Source organism: Megascapheus bottae, chromosome 16 (assembly GCF_031878675.1).
Source record: "Megascapheus bottae isolate mThoBot1 chromosome 16, mThoBot2.hap1, whole genome shotgun sequence".
Classification (NCBI taxonomy): domain Eukaryota; kingdom Metazoa; phylum Chordata; class Mammalia; order Rodentia; family Geomyidae; genus Megascapheus; species Megascapheus bottae.
In genome coordinates this window covers 12071183-12084518 of record NC_143524.1, presented here as the reverse complement: position 1 = coordinate 12084518, position 13336 = coordinate 12071183, and positions in this window count along the sequence as shown.

Sequence of the window (13336 nt, the reverse complement as noted above, 5' to 3'; positions counted from 1 at the left end):
CCCGCCCTGAGAAACGGCAGGCGCTCGAGAACAAGCGCCAGGGTGGGGCCGGGTGGGGGCGGGGCGAGGCTTCCACGCGCATGCGTCCGCTGATAGGGCGTGCGTCCTCCTCTCGGAACGGCAGTTTATCTTGCGCGTGCGCAGACCGGAAGTGTCCCGCCAGATCCTGGCTCCTGGGAGTGGTAATGGGGCGGAGGGATGTGACCCTGACGGTGAAGGCAAGGTCGGAGGCCTGGGAGGAAAATGAATGAGTAAAAAGGAGTCTTCACTCTGTTTTTGGATGTCCTCGGCGCCCGGGTTCTGCGGGCTATTTCTCTTTTAACTGTCTGATGGCCCACAGACAGTCTGGTGTTTAATTAAAAATGAGGCATCGGAGGCTTGCTCGCCTTGCATGCGTGCCGTCCGTTCACTTAGTAGCCCCAGAAATTCCTCCTTTGACCCCTTAGTTTTTATTCCTTGCCCTGTCACTGTCTAAAATCGCCCCCTGCACTGGAATGTGAAAGCTCTGTGAAGTTAGGAGCCAGATGTTACAGATGATGAAAGTTCACCAATGTGTATTTCAGTGCTCGGCACCTATGGGTACTTCAATGCATAGTTATTACAGGGATACGGGATGGTAGAAGCAAGACGGGGCAGGGCGGGGCGGGAAGCATTTTCCATGGCTGGGAATGTGGCTTAGTGGTAGAGTGCTTGCCTTGCCTTCCTCAAGCATGATAAGCAGAAAAGGCTGAAAGTGGCAAAAAAAAAAAAAGTTTTCCTTACAGTCCTCAGCTTCCCAGTTCCCTAATAAACAGTGAGGTAGAGTGTGGGCCAGAAAACAAAGCATTGGGAGAAGACTAGTTTTTCCTTTGTATCCACCTATCAGTTATCCTCTTCACTTTTCAGAGTTTGTACTACAATCTAAGATACTACCACTATTTACTTCTCAGAGATGCTATTTTCATTGTGCCAGCACTGGGGCTTGAACTCAGGGCATCATGCACTCTGAAAGATTGAGTCCTGCCTTATTCCCTAGGGTCAAGCAAGGCACCAGACCCACATAAACAAGCTTGACCACATGCCTGTCCACAGGCAGCTTATTCCAATGTGGGCCAACACTACCTTTGGGCCCCTGGGGATAGCCTGTCAGACCAGGTGGAACATTTCACCGTGGGCTGAGCCAAGGACATCCCTCTGGACTCCCAAGGCACCATAACCCATTTTCTATGTTCTGCTTCCTTGTTAAACCCTATATAACCCCCCAAATCCAGTCCTTCCACAATCTCCAATCCTGAGGGAATGTCTATGCCCCTCGCTGTGCCCCAGTAAATAGTCCTCACTTGCTGGGGATCAAGTCTGGCCTATCCTTTTCTGTTCTCCATTTTCCTAACGCACTCTTACCACTTGAGCCACACTTCCATTTCTGGCTTTTTGATGATTAATTGAAGCTCAGAGTCTCATGGAATTTGTTGCCCTTGCTGGATTCTGACCCATATCTCAGTCTCGTGAGTAGCTGGGTTTACAGACATGAACCACCAGTGATTAGCTTTAAGGGCTATTATGAGTATTGAATGAAATTGTGCACAGAGAAGGATTTTTTTAACTATATATGTGTATCTGTGTATATATACATACATATATCTATGTATATGTGTGTATACATGTATACACAGATATACACATGTATACATGTATACAGATATATAATATCTGTATCTCATGATGTTTAGTGCCCAGGCTGGCTTTGAACAGAGATCCTCAGATTTCAATCTTTCAAGTAGCTAGGATTACAGGCATGAGCCACCATGCCCAGCAAAAAAAACTGCATTGAAATACAAATAAATTTAGGTAGAATTGCCCTATACTTAGCACAGAACGAGGCAATATTGGGAGGCAGCTTGTAGATCAGATGGGCTTCGAAATCATCCAATGGCCGTGATCCAGATCCTGTCTCTGCCAATTACCAACTCTGTGACCTTAGACAGATTGCATTACCTCTTTGTAGTGTCTTTGGGTACCCAGTTTAACACCAAAAACATATAAAATCAAAAGAAAAAGAAAAACACAAACCCCCAAACCCAAATAGTATCTTTTAGAATTAGAAGAATCTAGTTACTTTTAACTACAGATTTTTTTAGACATTGATCAGAACCAGAGAGGCCATTTAATAAGAGGCCTTTTAAATTCTTGAGTTTGTGTATTGGTAGTGCCAAAAATATCTCTTACCTCTGTCCCACTGTTGCCTGTGGACACTGAGAGGCAAAGGGTTGGGCAATCAGGTATATTTTCCAATAGTGTTGGACAGAAGGTGCCCTTGGAGTTTTGGGAAAGAATCCATAGAGGAGTGGGTGCTGAAGTCTGTGTAGACAGGAGAAGTAAAGAAGGCACAGAGCAAAATGTGCAGCTGTCCAAGCTCTGCATGGTACAGTTTCAAAGCCCTAAAGACATGTACTTTTTTTTTTTGCCAGTCCTGGGCTTGAGCTCAGGGCCTGAGCACTGTCCTTGGACTTTCTCAAGGCTAGAGCTCTACCACTTGAGCCTCAGCACCACTTCCCGGCTTTTTTCTATGTATGTGGTACCAAGGAATCGAACCCGGGTCTTCGTGCATGCTAGGCAAGCACTCTACCACTAGGCCAAACTCCTCATCCCTTTTTCTTTTTAGTTTATTTTTCAGGTAGGGTCTCATGCTTTTGCCCCAAATGGCCTTCAAATATGATCCTCTTATCTCTACCTCCTGAGTTACCTGTGATTACATGTGTGTGCCACCATACCCTGAGCCAAACTCCCACCCCCCTAAAGACATGTACTGAATGGCATTCTCGGATTGCATTCAATTTAGTGACCCTAAGATGGGTTGCATTTGGTGACTCACATTCAGATGATGAGAGGAAGAAAAATGTTCATTTTGTCTAAAAATGATGAAAGTTGTCAGCCGGTTAACAGGACAGGGAAGCTCCTTTGCTGAACTTGCTCAAGGCTAGTGCTCTACCACTCGAGCCACAGCTCCAATTCAGACTTTTGATAGTTTATTGGACATAAGAGTTTCACATATGGGCTGGGAATGTGGCTTAGTGGTAGAGTGCTTGCCTAGCATGCATGAAGCCCTGGGCTTAGTTCCTTAGTACCACATAAACAGAAAAAGCAAGAAGTGATGTTGTGGCTCAAGTGATAGAGCGATAGCCTTGAGCAAAAGAAACTCAAGAACAGTGCCCAGGCCCTGTGCTCAAACCCCAGGACTGGGAAAAAAAAAAGTTTCACCGTTTCCTGCTCAGGCTGGCTTCCTATCACTATCCTCAGCTCTTGGCCTCCAGAATAGCTAGGATTCCAGGGGTGAGCTACCAATGCCTGGCTCATTCTGTTATGCTATCTTTCATAAGCTTCCTAAGAGTATATAAAACAGTACACTGGTGGCTCATGCCTGTAATCCTAGCTATGCAGAAAGCTGAGATCTGAAAATGGCAGTTCAAAGCCAGCCTGACAGACCCTTATCTCCAGTTAACTAGCAAAAAGCAGTTTTGAGTGTGGGGGGAAACAAATGAGAACAAGAGGCCCTGAGTTCAAGTCCCACTGCTCTGTCTCTTCTCTCTGTCTCTGTCTGTCTGTCTCTGTTTCTGTGTTTCTCTCTGTGTCTGTGTCTGTGTCTGTGTCTGTGTCTGTGTCTGCCTGCCTGCCTGCCTGCCTGCCTCTCTCTCTCTCTCTCTCTCTCTCTCTCTCTCTCTCTCACACACACACACACACAACCAAAACTGCTAACTTGCACCACTGAGAATCTGATGTGAACATCTTTTGCAAAGTCATGTTGGACTCATCAGTCTTACCCTAGTATTTCAGAAATTTATTGTCACATTGCTCGATGATGGAAGATGTTGGTCTCTGTTTCTCACTCTTCTCTTCAGGTATAGCAGGTTATTCTTGTTTGGTGGGCCTGGGTTTCACCAGTCTTTTGGCCTTACCTTGCTGCTTCCGTCCTTGATCTAAGTCTGGAGTGTGTTGGCTAAAAAGCCAACAGCAGATTTAGAAGTTGTCTTTGGAGAAAGGCAAAAATCATTGTCCTTCAATATGAATCCTTAATTTCAAAACAGACTTAGTGGGGGATTCGCAGGGAAGTAGATGAATCTAGAGTGAATCATGCTGAGTGACACAAGACCAAAGGAACAAAAGGTACATGGTATCCTTAATGTGTGGCTATTAGATCCAAACAGTGCAAGAGCGAGGACTCAATATTTGCGCACCCAATGCTATGGACATGGTATTGGAAATATAAACATAACTACATGTACATAAAAACTCAATAAACATATGTTTTATTTCATAAATTAATGTGTATCTATGACATACAAACCCTCAGCCTAATTTTGATTAAGTTCTAAAAACTAAGTGCCAGTGATTGTATATAGAGATTCTCTTTTTGAACACGTGTTAAATATGTCATTTGAAATATGCTGTAAAAATCAATGTTAATAAATTCTTTAATAAAAAAAAACAAACTTAGACTATCTCCCATTACTGGGGTACCTTAAATCTGCTCTGTCTAAGAACAACTGGTAGTGAGGGTTGAACTTGGGGCCTCATGCTTGGTACTTTATCCCCCTAGCCCTTTTGTTTCCGATACAGAATTTCACTACCTTTGTCCAGGCTGACCTCAAATTTGAGGTCTGTGTTTCCCAAGTAGCGAGGATTACAGGTGAGAAGCACTGCACTTGGCTGAAACCATTTTTTTTCTTTATATACTTGTATTTTTAAAAATTAGCATACATTAGTTGTCCAAGGTGGGGTTTCATTGTGATAGTCCATACATGTATAAATGCATCCTCTTTTTGTTCAAGGAATTAAACCCAGGACTTCATGCATGCTAGGCAAGCACTCTACCTCGAAGCCACATTCCCAGCCCTGTCTGCAACTTTTGAAGGCAATTTTTCCCTCTGCTCCCATCTCTGCCTCTCTCTCAGTGTATCAAGGCTCACTTTAAACTCTTGGGCTCAAGCTCTTCTCCTGCCTTAGCCTTCTGAATGCCTTGGGATTACAGGTTTGTGCCACTACACCAACTTGACTCTCTCTCTCTCTCTCTCTCTCTCTCTCTCTCTCTCTCTCTCTCTCTCTCTCTCTCTCTCTGTCTCTCTCTCCTCTCTCTCTTTCTCTCACATACACACATATATACACACACGCATGCATACACATTCTATATTTTTTCCCATGGGATTTTCCTAACTAGATCAGCCAACACTTTAACGCCCACCCCTCCCCACATTATCAGGATACTGCTGGATAATTCCAGCCAGAGCAGATGGAGATGAGAGAAAAAGTGGAAAGAAGACAGAGTTCAGGCTCACTCCGACTCCCAGCCAGCCAGCGCTGCCTTTTGTTGGCTGAGCTCCAGCTAAGCAAGGGGGACGAGGAAGGGCTCTCTATACCCTGGCTCCACTGTTTGCAAACCCACCAGTGGCAGAGCACCCAGGAAACAACTGGCCCCAAAAGCTGCTCTTCAGGGTGCCCCCCTCTGCTGGAGGGGTGATGGAACTTCATCTTGTAGACCTGGTTCTATGACATAGACCCAGCCAGAAGTCCACTGAACTTCTGAGCTCCTTTCCAGTGACTGGTACAAGAAATTGTTCAGGACTTCAAGATAATTTGCAACACCAGAGCACAGCTAGCAGTACTTTGCAGGAGACAAGCGAAGCCTATCTGGTTGGCCTTTTTGAAGATACCAATCTGCGTGTTATCCATGCCAAGTGTGTAGCCATTAATGCCAAAAGACATCCAGATAGCATGCCACAGGGGACAGGGCAGTGAGCGTGGCCTAGTGGTAGAGTGCTTGCCTAGAAAGCATGAAGCCCTGCGCTTGATTCCTCGGTACCACATACACAGAAAAAGCCAGAAGTGGCACTGTGGCTCAAGTGGCAGAGTGCTAGCTTTGACCAAAAATTGTCCAAGGACAGTGCCCAGGCCCTGAGTTCACGCCCCAGGGTTGGCAAAAATGATGATGATGATAAATAAAATAGGGGACAGAAATTAGGTATTGGCAGTTTTTTCATGTGTGTGTAAAATTTTAATATAACTACAGTGATATAAAGCATTAATGCAAGTCAACACGTGCCAGTAAACAATTTTCAGCAGTTCAACTTTATAACAATTATAAATAAGCCGGTTAAATTTTTCTGGAAAATAAAACAAGAGTCCAGCCTGACAGGATCAGAGGCTGCCTACCCAGCCCAGAGAGACAGAAAACCAAGCAGTAGCAGAGAGAGCGTTGCTCACAGTTTCTCTCTGCATCCCTCTGCTTTGCCTTGTGAAACTTTAGAGGTTACTTAGTTGATTATTTTTAGCTTGCCTGGTCCATATGGGGTTATCATGGCTAAGGATTATCTATGACACACATGAGTAGTAACATACCATTGTACCTCAAGTATGGACAATGATTATGTGTCAAAGAAAAACATTTTAAATTATTTTCATGTGACTGCCTTGTTTATTTTTGGCCCTTGGCCCATCAGAGGTTCCTGTAACTGATGAACTACTTTAGACATATATAAGCTTTATTACAGTTCATTGAGCTAACAGGTGGCAGCTATTCTGCCTCTATTTGTCCCCTAATGAATCTGGTTTTTTTGTTTGTTTCTAACTTGATAAATTTCTTCCACCTGCTTCTCTAGACTTTGCTCTTTTCTAGCTTTTGAAGTTAGATATTGAATTAGGGTTTTTTTTTTTTGTTGCTGCTCTTACTACAGATTATAATCTTATCAACAATAAGATTTAAAACCATATCAATTTTTTGCCAGGTGTGAAGGCCTAGAATTCCAACTACTGAGAAGGCTGAGATCTGAGGTTGAGATTCATCATAGGCTGGACGGGAAAGTTTGTGAGACTCTTATCTCCAATTAACCACTAAAAAGTTGAAAGCAGAGCTGTGGACCAAGTGACAAGAGTGCTAGCCTTGAGCAAAAAAGTGCAAAGTGAAATGAGAGTGCCAGGCTCTGAGTTCAAGCCCACTACTGGCACAAAAGCAAAACACCATAATTCTATTATTTCATAGTTCAGTAGGTCAAAAGTTCAGCAAACTTGGCTAACTTCTTAGCTCTTGACTTTATGAGGCTGAAAGGTTCTGACCATTTATATTGTTAACTGAGGCTCAAAGAGAATCTACTTCTATTCTTATTCAGACTGCTTGCAGAATTCAAATCCAGTTCCTATGGCTATAGAACTAAGAACCACATTTCCTTGTTGTCTGTTGGCCAGGGATTGTTAACTTCTAGAAGCTACTTGTATACCCTTCTCTAGCTTGGAGGAGCCCACGAAAACCTTAGCATGTCACTACTATATCACTTTTCTTTTTGCAGGGAAGATATTGGAAGGTATCTGGATTAACGTCATGTCAGCCATCATTACCTTTTCCAGAAAACACAGTACAGCAGGTGTCTATGCATTACCTTGCCTCTACCTGAGCAGGTTGTTATAGTACATGCCTATAACCCTACCACTAAAAAGGTTGAACCAAGGGGATTGTGAGTTGAAGGTTAGTCTGGACTATACAACAAGATTATCTCAGAAATTAAATAAATAAGTAAAAAAGAAAAAGAAAGGAACAAAATAAGAATCTGGGTGGGGGAGGGGGGAAGGGAAATGGGGACCATGACATGTGAAAGGGTATCAATATGTGGGAATTGAGACACCATTTATCTGGCAAATATCATGTAACCCTTCTATTAATTACAATAAAAATATATTAAAAAATAAGAATCTGCTCTTGAAAGGGAAACCTAGAAATCAACCAAATCATGTTATGTTGTCAGGCATTTTCAGAGTACCAAGCATTTGTTTATTTGCCGCTTATGGGGCTTGAACCCAGGGCCTGGGTGCTGTGTCTGAGCATTTTTGCTCAAGGCTAGTGCTATACAACTTTGAGCCACCACTTCTGTTTTTCTGGTGGTTAATTGGAAATTTAGAATCTCGTGTACTTTTCTGGCTTTGAACCATGATCCTCAGGTCTCAACCTCCTGAATAGCTGGGATGACAGGTTTGTGCCACTAGTGCCAGGCGAGGAGGACATGTTTTTAAGCCATAGGAAAGTTGCTAGAGAGGAGAGGAGAGAGAAGAGAAGGAGAGAGAGACAGAGAGAGAGAGAGAGAGAGAGAGAGAGAGAGAGAGAGAGAGAGAGAGAGAGAGAGAAACAGAGAGACCAAGGGTGAGAGAAACAGAGAGACAGAGAGATTAAGTATGAGAGAAACATATATATATATATATATATATATATATATATATATGTAGAGAGAGAGAGAGCATAAAGCAAAAAATGGGTAAAATAAGATGATGGAATTGAAACATGAACTAGAGAGATCAACTACAAACGCAGAGCAGGGCACTGTTTTCTGTAAGAAAGAGAGGCAGGGTAGACAAGAGCAAAGTCCACTAACAGTTTCTGAGAGCTTCCTGTGTGTTACCCATGGCATGATGGCAGTGCTTTCTCTGGTCCTGCCCTTCAACTATTGTATCTCAGTTAGCTGGCAAGAGAAACAGAGAAGCCACATTTTGAGAGGTCAAATTGGAAGTCTTTATTGGAGAATGGGCATTGTCTGCAGGTGGACTCCAGTCTCAAAGACCTGCAGCCCAGTGCAGCGCTTAGACAAAGCTTCTTCTTTTTTTCTTTTTTTTTTTTGTGGGGTCATTTGGCTTGAACTTGGCCTGGGTGCTGTCCCTGAGCTCTTCAGCTCAAGGCTACCATCCTTCCCTTGAGCCAAGCCCCATTTCCCGTTTTCTAGAGGTTAATTGGAGATAAGAGTCTCAGGTCCTTTTGTGCCTGGGCTGGCTTTGAACCTTGATCCTCAGATCTCAGCTTCCTGAGTAGATAGAATTATAGGCATGAGCCACCACAGCCAGCAAAATTTTTTAAAACTAATTTCTTTGTGTGTGTGTGTGTGTGTGTGTGTGTGTGTGTGTGTGCCAGTCTTGGGCTATGTGAACTCAGGGCCTGAGCACTGTCCTTGTGCTTTCTCAAGGCTCTACCATTTGAGCCACAGTAGTACCACTTTCAGTTTTGTTTTGTTTTGTTTTGTTTTAATATATGTAGTACCAAGGAATCAAACCTGGGCCGCATGCTAGGCAAGCACTCTACCAATAGGCCAAACTCCCTGTCCGTAATAAAGCTTTTAAAGACAAAATCCACATGCTTGGGGGAAGACCAAGCCTTAACAAAAGCAGATTGTATATGGGGAGTAGCTGAGGTACCAAGAGACCTTACCATACTGTAGAGTACACCCCAAATCTTCCACGCAGGGGACTATTCAGAGGCGAGCAAGTCAAACCTTTTAGGGAGGTAATCCCAGCAAATAGGACCATTCCGATGCAAAAGCTCCCCTAAGGCTGAACAGCATGACGTGTGTGATTCAATGGCTGGCCTTACTCTCTACCCAGCAAAGCACCAGGATGGCTGTGAGAAGTTACTTACACTCAGCCCTCTCATTGCATAACAACCCCAGAAGGTGAATTGTGCTCAATGGGTTTTCCCATTGTGCTGATGATGAAGAGTCTTTGAGAGGGCAACTTGCCTAACATCATACAGTTGGTGTATTTTGGACCCAGGCAACCTGAATTCCAGACTCTACATTTTGTTTTTCTTTTTCTTTTACCGGGCCTCATGTTCTTAACTCAGCTGAGATAAGAATTTCACAGGATTTCCTACTCTGGTTGTCCCCTATCAGAGATCCTCAGATCAAAGCCTCCCAAGTAGCTAACAGACTTCAGCTACCGGCTTAAATGAGCAACTACTAGCAAATCTGTTTCCTGGGAGAAGGTGGTAGCAGAGAGAAAGCAGAGGACTTTGGGGCACAGGAGAAATCATGAAATAGCCACAAAGAGGAGCAGTGAGGGAGCTTTAGTTTTGGAAGCAGGAGGACATGTCTGCGAGGCTGCAGCAGAGGTATGTGGGGTGGCCCAGGTCCACTCTTCCTGCAGCTATCTTGGAAGCTTGATTACAGGAGCAGAAAAGACAGATGGTTTTAGGGTGACTGGCTGACCACATTCTGGAGAAATACCAGATGGATGTGGCAGAAGAACAGAAGGTAAGGACACAGGGGTGCTGACAGAGGATGTTTATATCAAGATCTCTGATTCTGAGCAGAGTGGGGGAGAAAGCCAGGCAGGAGAAAGTAAAGGCAAGTGGAACTTGAAAGCACTCATTCAGAAGACCACTCAGACACAGTCATATACAGTCATATACAGAGGGCCTGACAACGCCATCTTCAGGGGCATCCTTATAATATCCAGGCTAGAGGCAGAAGTACTCTGACTACCTAGGTCTGGGCAGATGATGGTGATGCTGATGTATCCTGGAGAAACTGGTGGGAGCCCTTGGAGACTTTGAAGGGCAGGTGGAGGTTGGGTTTGGGTGGAGGGAGTTCTGCTGATGCAGCTGGGGGTGGCTAGAATTACAAGTTGCTCCAGGAGAGGCTGAGGACCTGAGATGGAAGACAGGTTAACAAGACTTTAATTATTAGTTAATTCTACAGAATTTTTTTTTTTTTTTTGCTGGTCCTGGGGCTTGAACTCAGAGCCTGAGCACTATCCTTGGGCTTTTTCAAGGTTCTACCACGTTAGCCACAACACTTACTTCTGGATGTTTTCTGTGTATGTCGTACTGAGGAATGGAACCTGGGTCTTTGTGCATGCTAGACAAGCACTTTACCATTAGGCCAAACTCCCCCCACACCACCACCACGTTTTTTTTTTTTTTTTAACCAGTCTTGGAGCTTGGGCTCAGGGCCTGAGCACTGTCCTTGAACTTTCTCAAGGCTAGAGCTCTACCACTGGAGCCACAGCACCACTCCTGGCTTTTTTTCTATGTATGTGATACCAAGGAATCGAACCTGGGTCTTCGTGCATGCTAGGCAAGTGCTCTACCACCAGGCCAAACTCCTGCCCACCACCACTTTTTTTTTTTTTTTTTTTTTTGGTCGGTCATGGAGCTTGAATGCAAGGCCAGGGCAGTGTCCCTAAGCTTTTTTATTTTGCTCAAGGCTAGCACACTACCACTTGAGCCAAGCTCCACTTCCCGTTTTCTAGGGGTTAATTGGCGATAAGAGTCTCAGGTTGTTTTGTGCCCAGACTGGCTTTGTGCCTTGATCTTCAGACCTCAGCCTCCTGAGTAGCTAGGATTACAGACGTGAGCTACGGCGTCCGCCCTGGACCTCCTTTTCTTATGGTCCATAACACTATGGTGTATATTTTGTCAGTAAATACACACACACACTGCGTTTCTAAGTCTGGTTCTACAGGGAATTATAGATAATGACTCTACTGTACAGAGTCAATGTGGAATCCACTGACAGCGACATTTTTTCGTTGATCAGCGAGCTTGAGAGCAAGGAAAAAGGGTAAAGATGTTGGATGTTGGCAAGCCCGAACTGAGACGAACTGGGAATATTCCACTAAGAAATGAACAGAACTGTCACCGGAGAAGAAAAAAAAAAAAAAGAAATTTCTCTGGAGAATTTAGTGGAAGCAAAGCCAGCCAAGCTATTTAGTCTGTCTTGTTGTGAAAAGGACAGGAGTGGCTTTGTAGCTTCAAAGACATCTTGTATGAAGGTGCCAAGTCTGTGGCCTGGAAACCTCTCTCTACCCTTCCACATAATGAAACCCAGAATCAATCTGCGAACAGCTTGGAAAGCTTCAAATTAGCAGCTCTATTTCTGCAAAGCCAAATCCGTTTATATGGATTTTTGTTTTCTCGACAGTAGTTATTACTGTAGTTTAAACTGTAGTGGAAACTAGATCCCAAAGGAGCCTAGGATTGGAAGTGGACTTTGGGGAAGGGCATATGGGTAAATGATTAGTGAGTTACATTTTTCTGGCGCACTTGGGCTGTTTCACTATGTGGTGCTCTGTATTCCCTTGGGATTCGGAAGAGGCCCCCACGGTCCTGAGGATTCCTACCAGGCATGGTTTCTTGACTTTAGGCTTTCCCACCTCCAAAACCATTAAGAAATGCCCCCTACCCCGCAGTTTAGGTGGCCTCTGGTATCTAGTTATTGCCACAGAAAATTAACATGGTTGTGATTAATAAACAGGAAAGTTTCAGAGTGATCAGGTACCAGGTCCCCACAATTCTTACAATTTTTTTTGAGCCAGAGTAGCCCAGAGTGACCTCCAAATTTTTCTTTTCTTCTTTGGTTTGAGACCAGACTAGAACTCAGTACCTGATGCTTTTGTTTATTGACAGGTGCTCTACCAACTGAGCCACATCTCCAACCCCAAAGGGCTATTTGGCCCCCTCTCACCCTGGGGATGTGTGTGTATGAGACCTCCAATTAGTTCCTATTTTCTGAACGCTGGAATTACAATATGAACCACTACTCTCAGCTCAAATTCTTGTACTTTTAGTGATAAATGTGAAAGAATAAAACCAGAATGTTCTCAAAAGGCTTCTATAATGTTCTATATTTAAAAAAAAGCTTAGAAAAAATGTTTTTTTGCCACTGTCTTACCCACTTACCCACTTAGGCTTTTTTTCAAGAGTTGTTGTCAACTCTTTAAAATCAGGGCAGGAAAAAGCCATCTGGTGATACCAGATGGTATAGGACCCAGAATAGGCTACAAGATCCAAAAAATAAGGATTTCATTTCATTTTATGAAGTGCTAGGGATTGAATTCAGGGTCTTATATATGTTCTACAAGCATTCTTGTGCTGTAGCTAATTCTTTTGGGAATTTTTTCTTTGATACAGTCTCAGTAAATTGCTTAGGCTGGCATCAAACTTTAGATCTTTCTGTCTCTACTTCAAAAGAAGCTGGGAACTCAGAACAATCTGTTCAATTTCTTGGTAAATCAAAAACTGTTCTAAAATTTTCTTGAAGTCTCACACATTGGGATTATAATAAAATTTGTATTGCTCTATGGTTTAATCACTAACCATCCAGCTGAGAGAGCACAAAAGTGACCAGGGATGTCGTTTAGTAGTAGTGCAAGTGCTTAGTAGGTGAGTGGCCCTGGGTGTGAGGACCAGCAAAACATACACATGCACACACACGAATACGAGATAAGGAGAAACTTTCCATCCAATATGATGGGAAGCTGGAAGGTGTGGTTCAAATGGCAGCGCACCACTGAGAGTGAAAAAGCCAAGCAAGAGCTCAAGCTGTGAGTTCAAGCTCTTACTGGCACAGAAGCAAATTAGTTTGCCAATGTGACAAGGAAAAAGAAAAGGAAGAAGATAAGAAGATAGGGGGTAGCCTTTGTGAGCTGAAGCAAACTTTTTTTTGAGCTTGTTGGGCCTGTGGTTTTGCTCACAACTGATGCTCTGCCTCCTGAGCCCAGAGCTCTGAGGGAGCCTTCTTTGTTTTTATTTATTTTTTGTCAGTCATGGGACTTG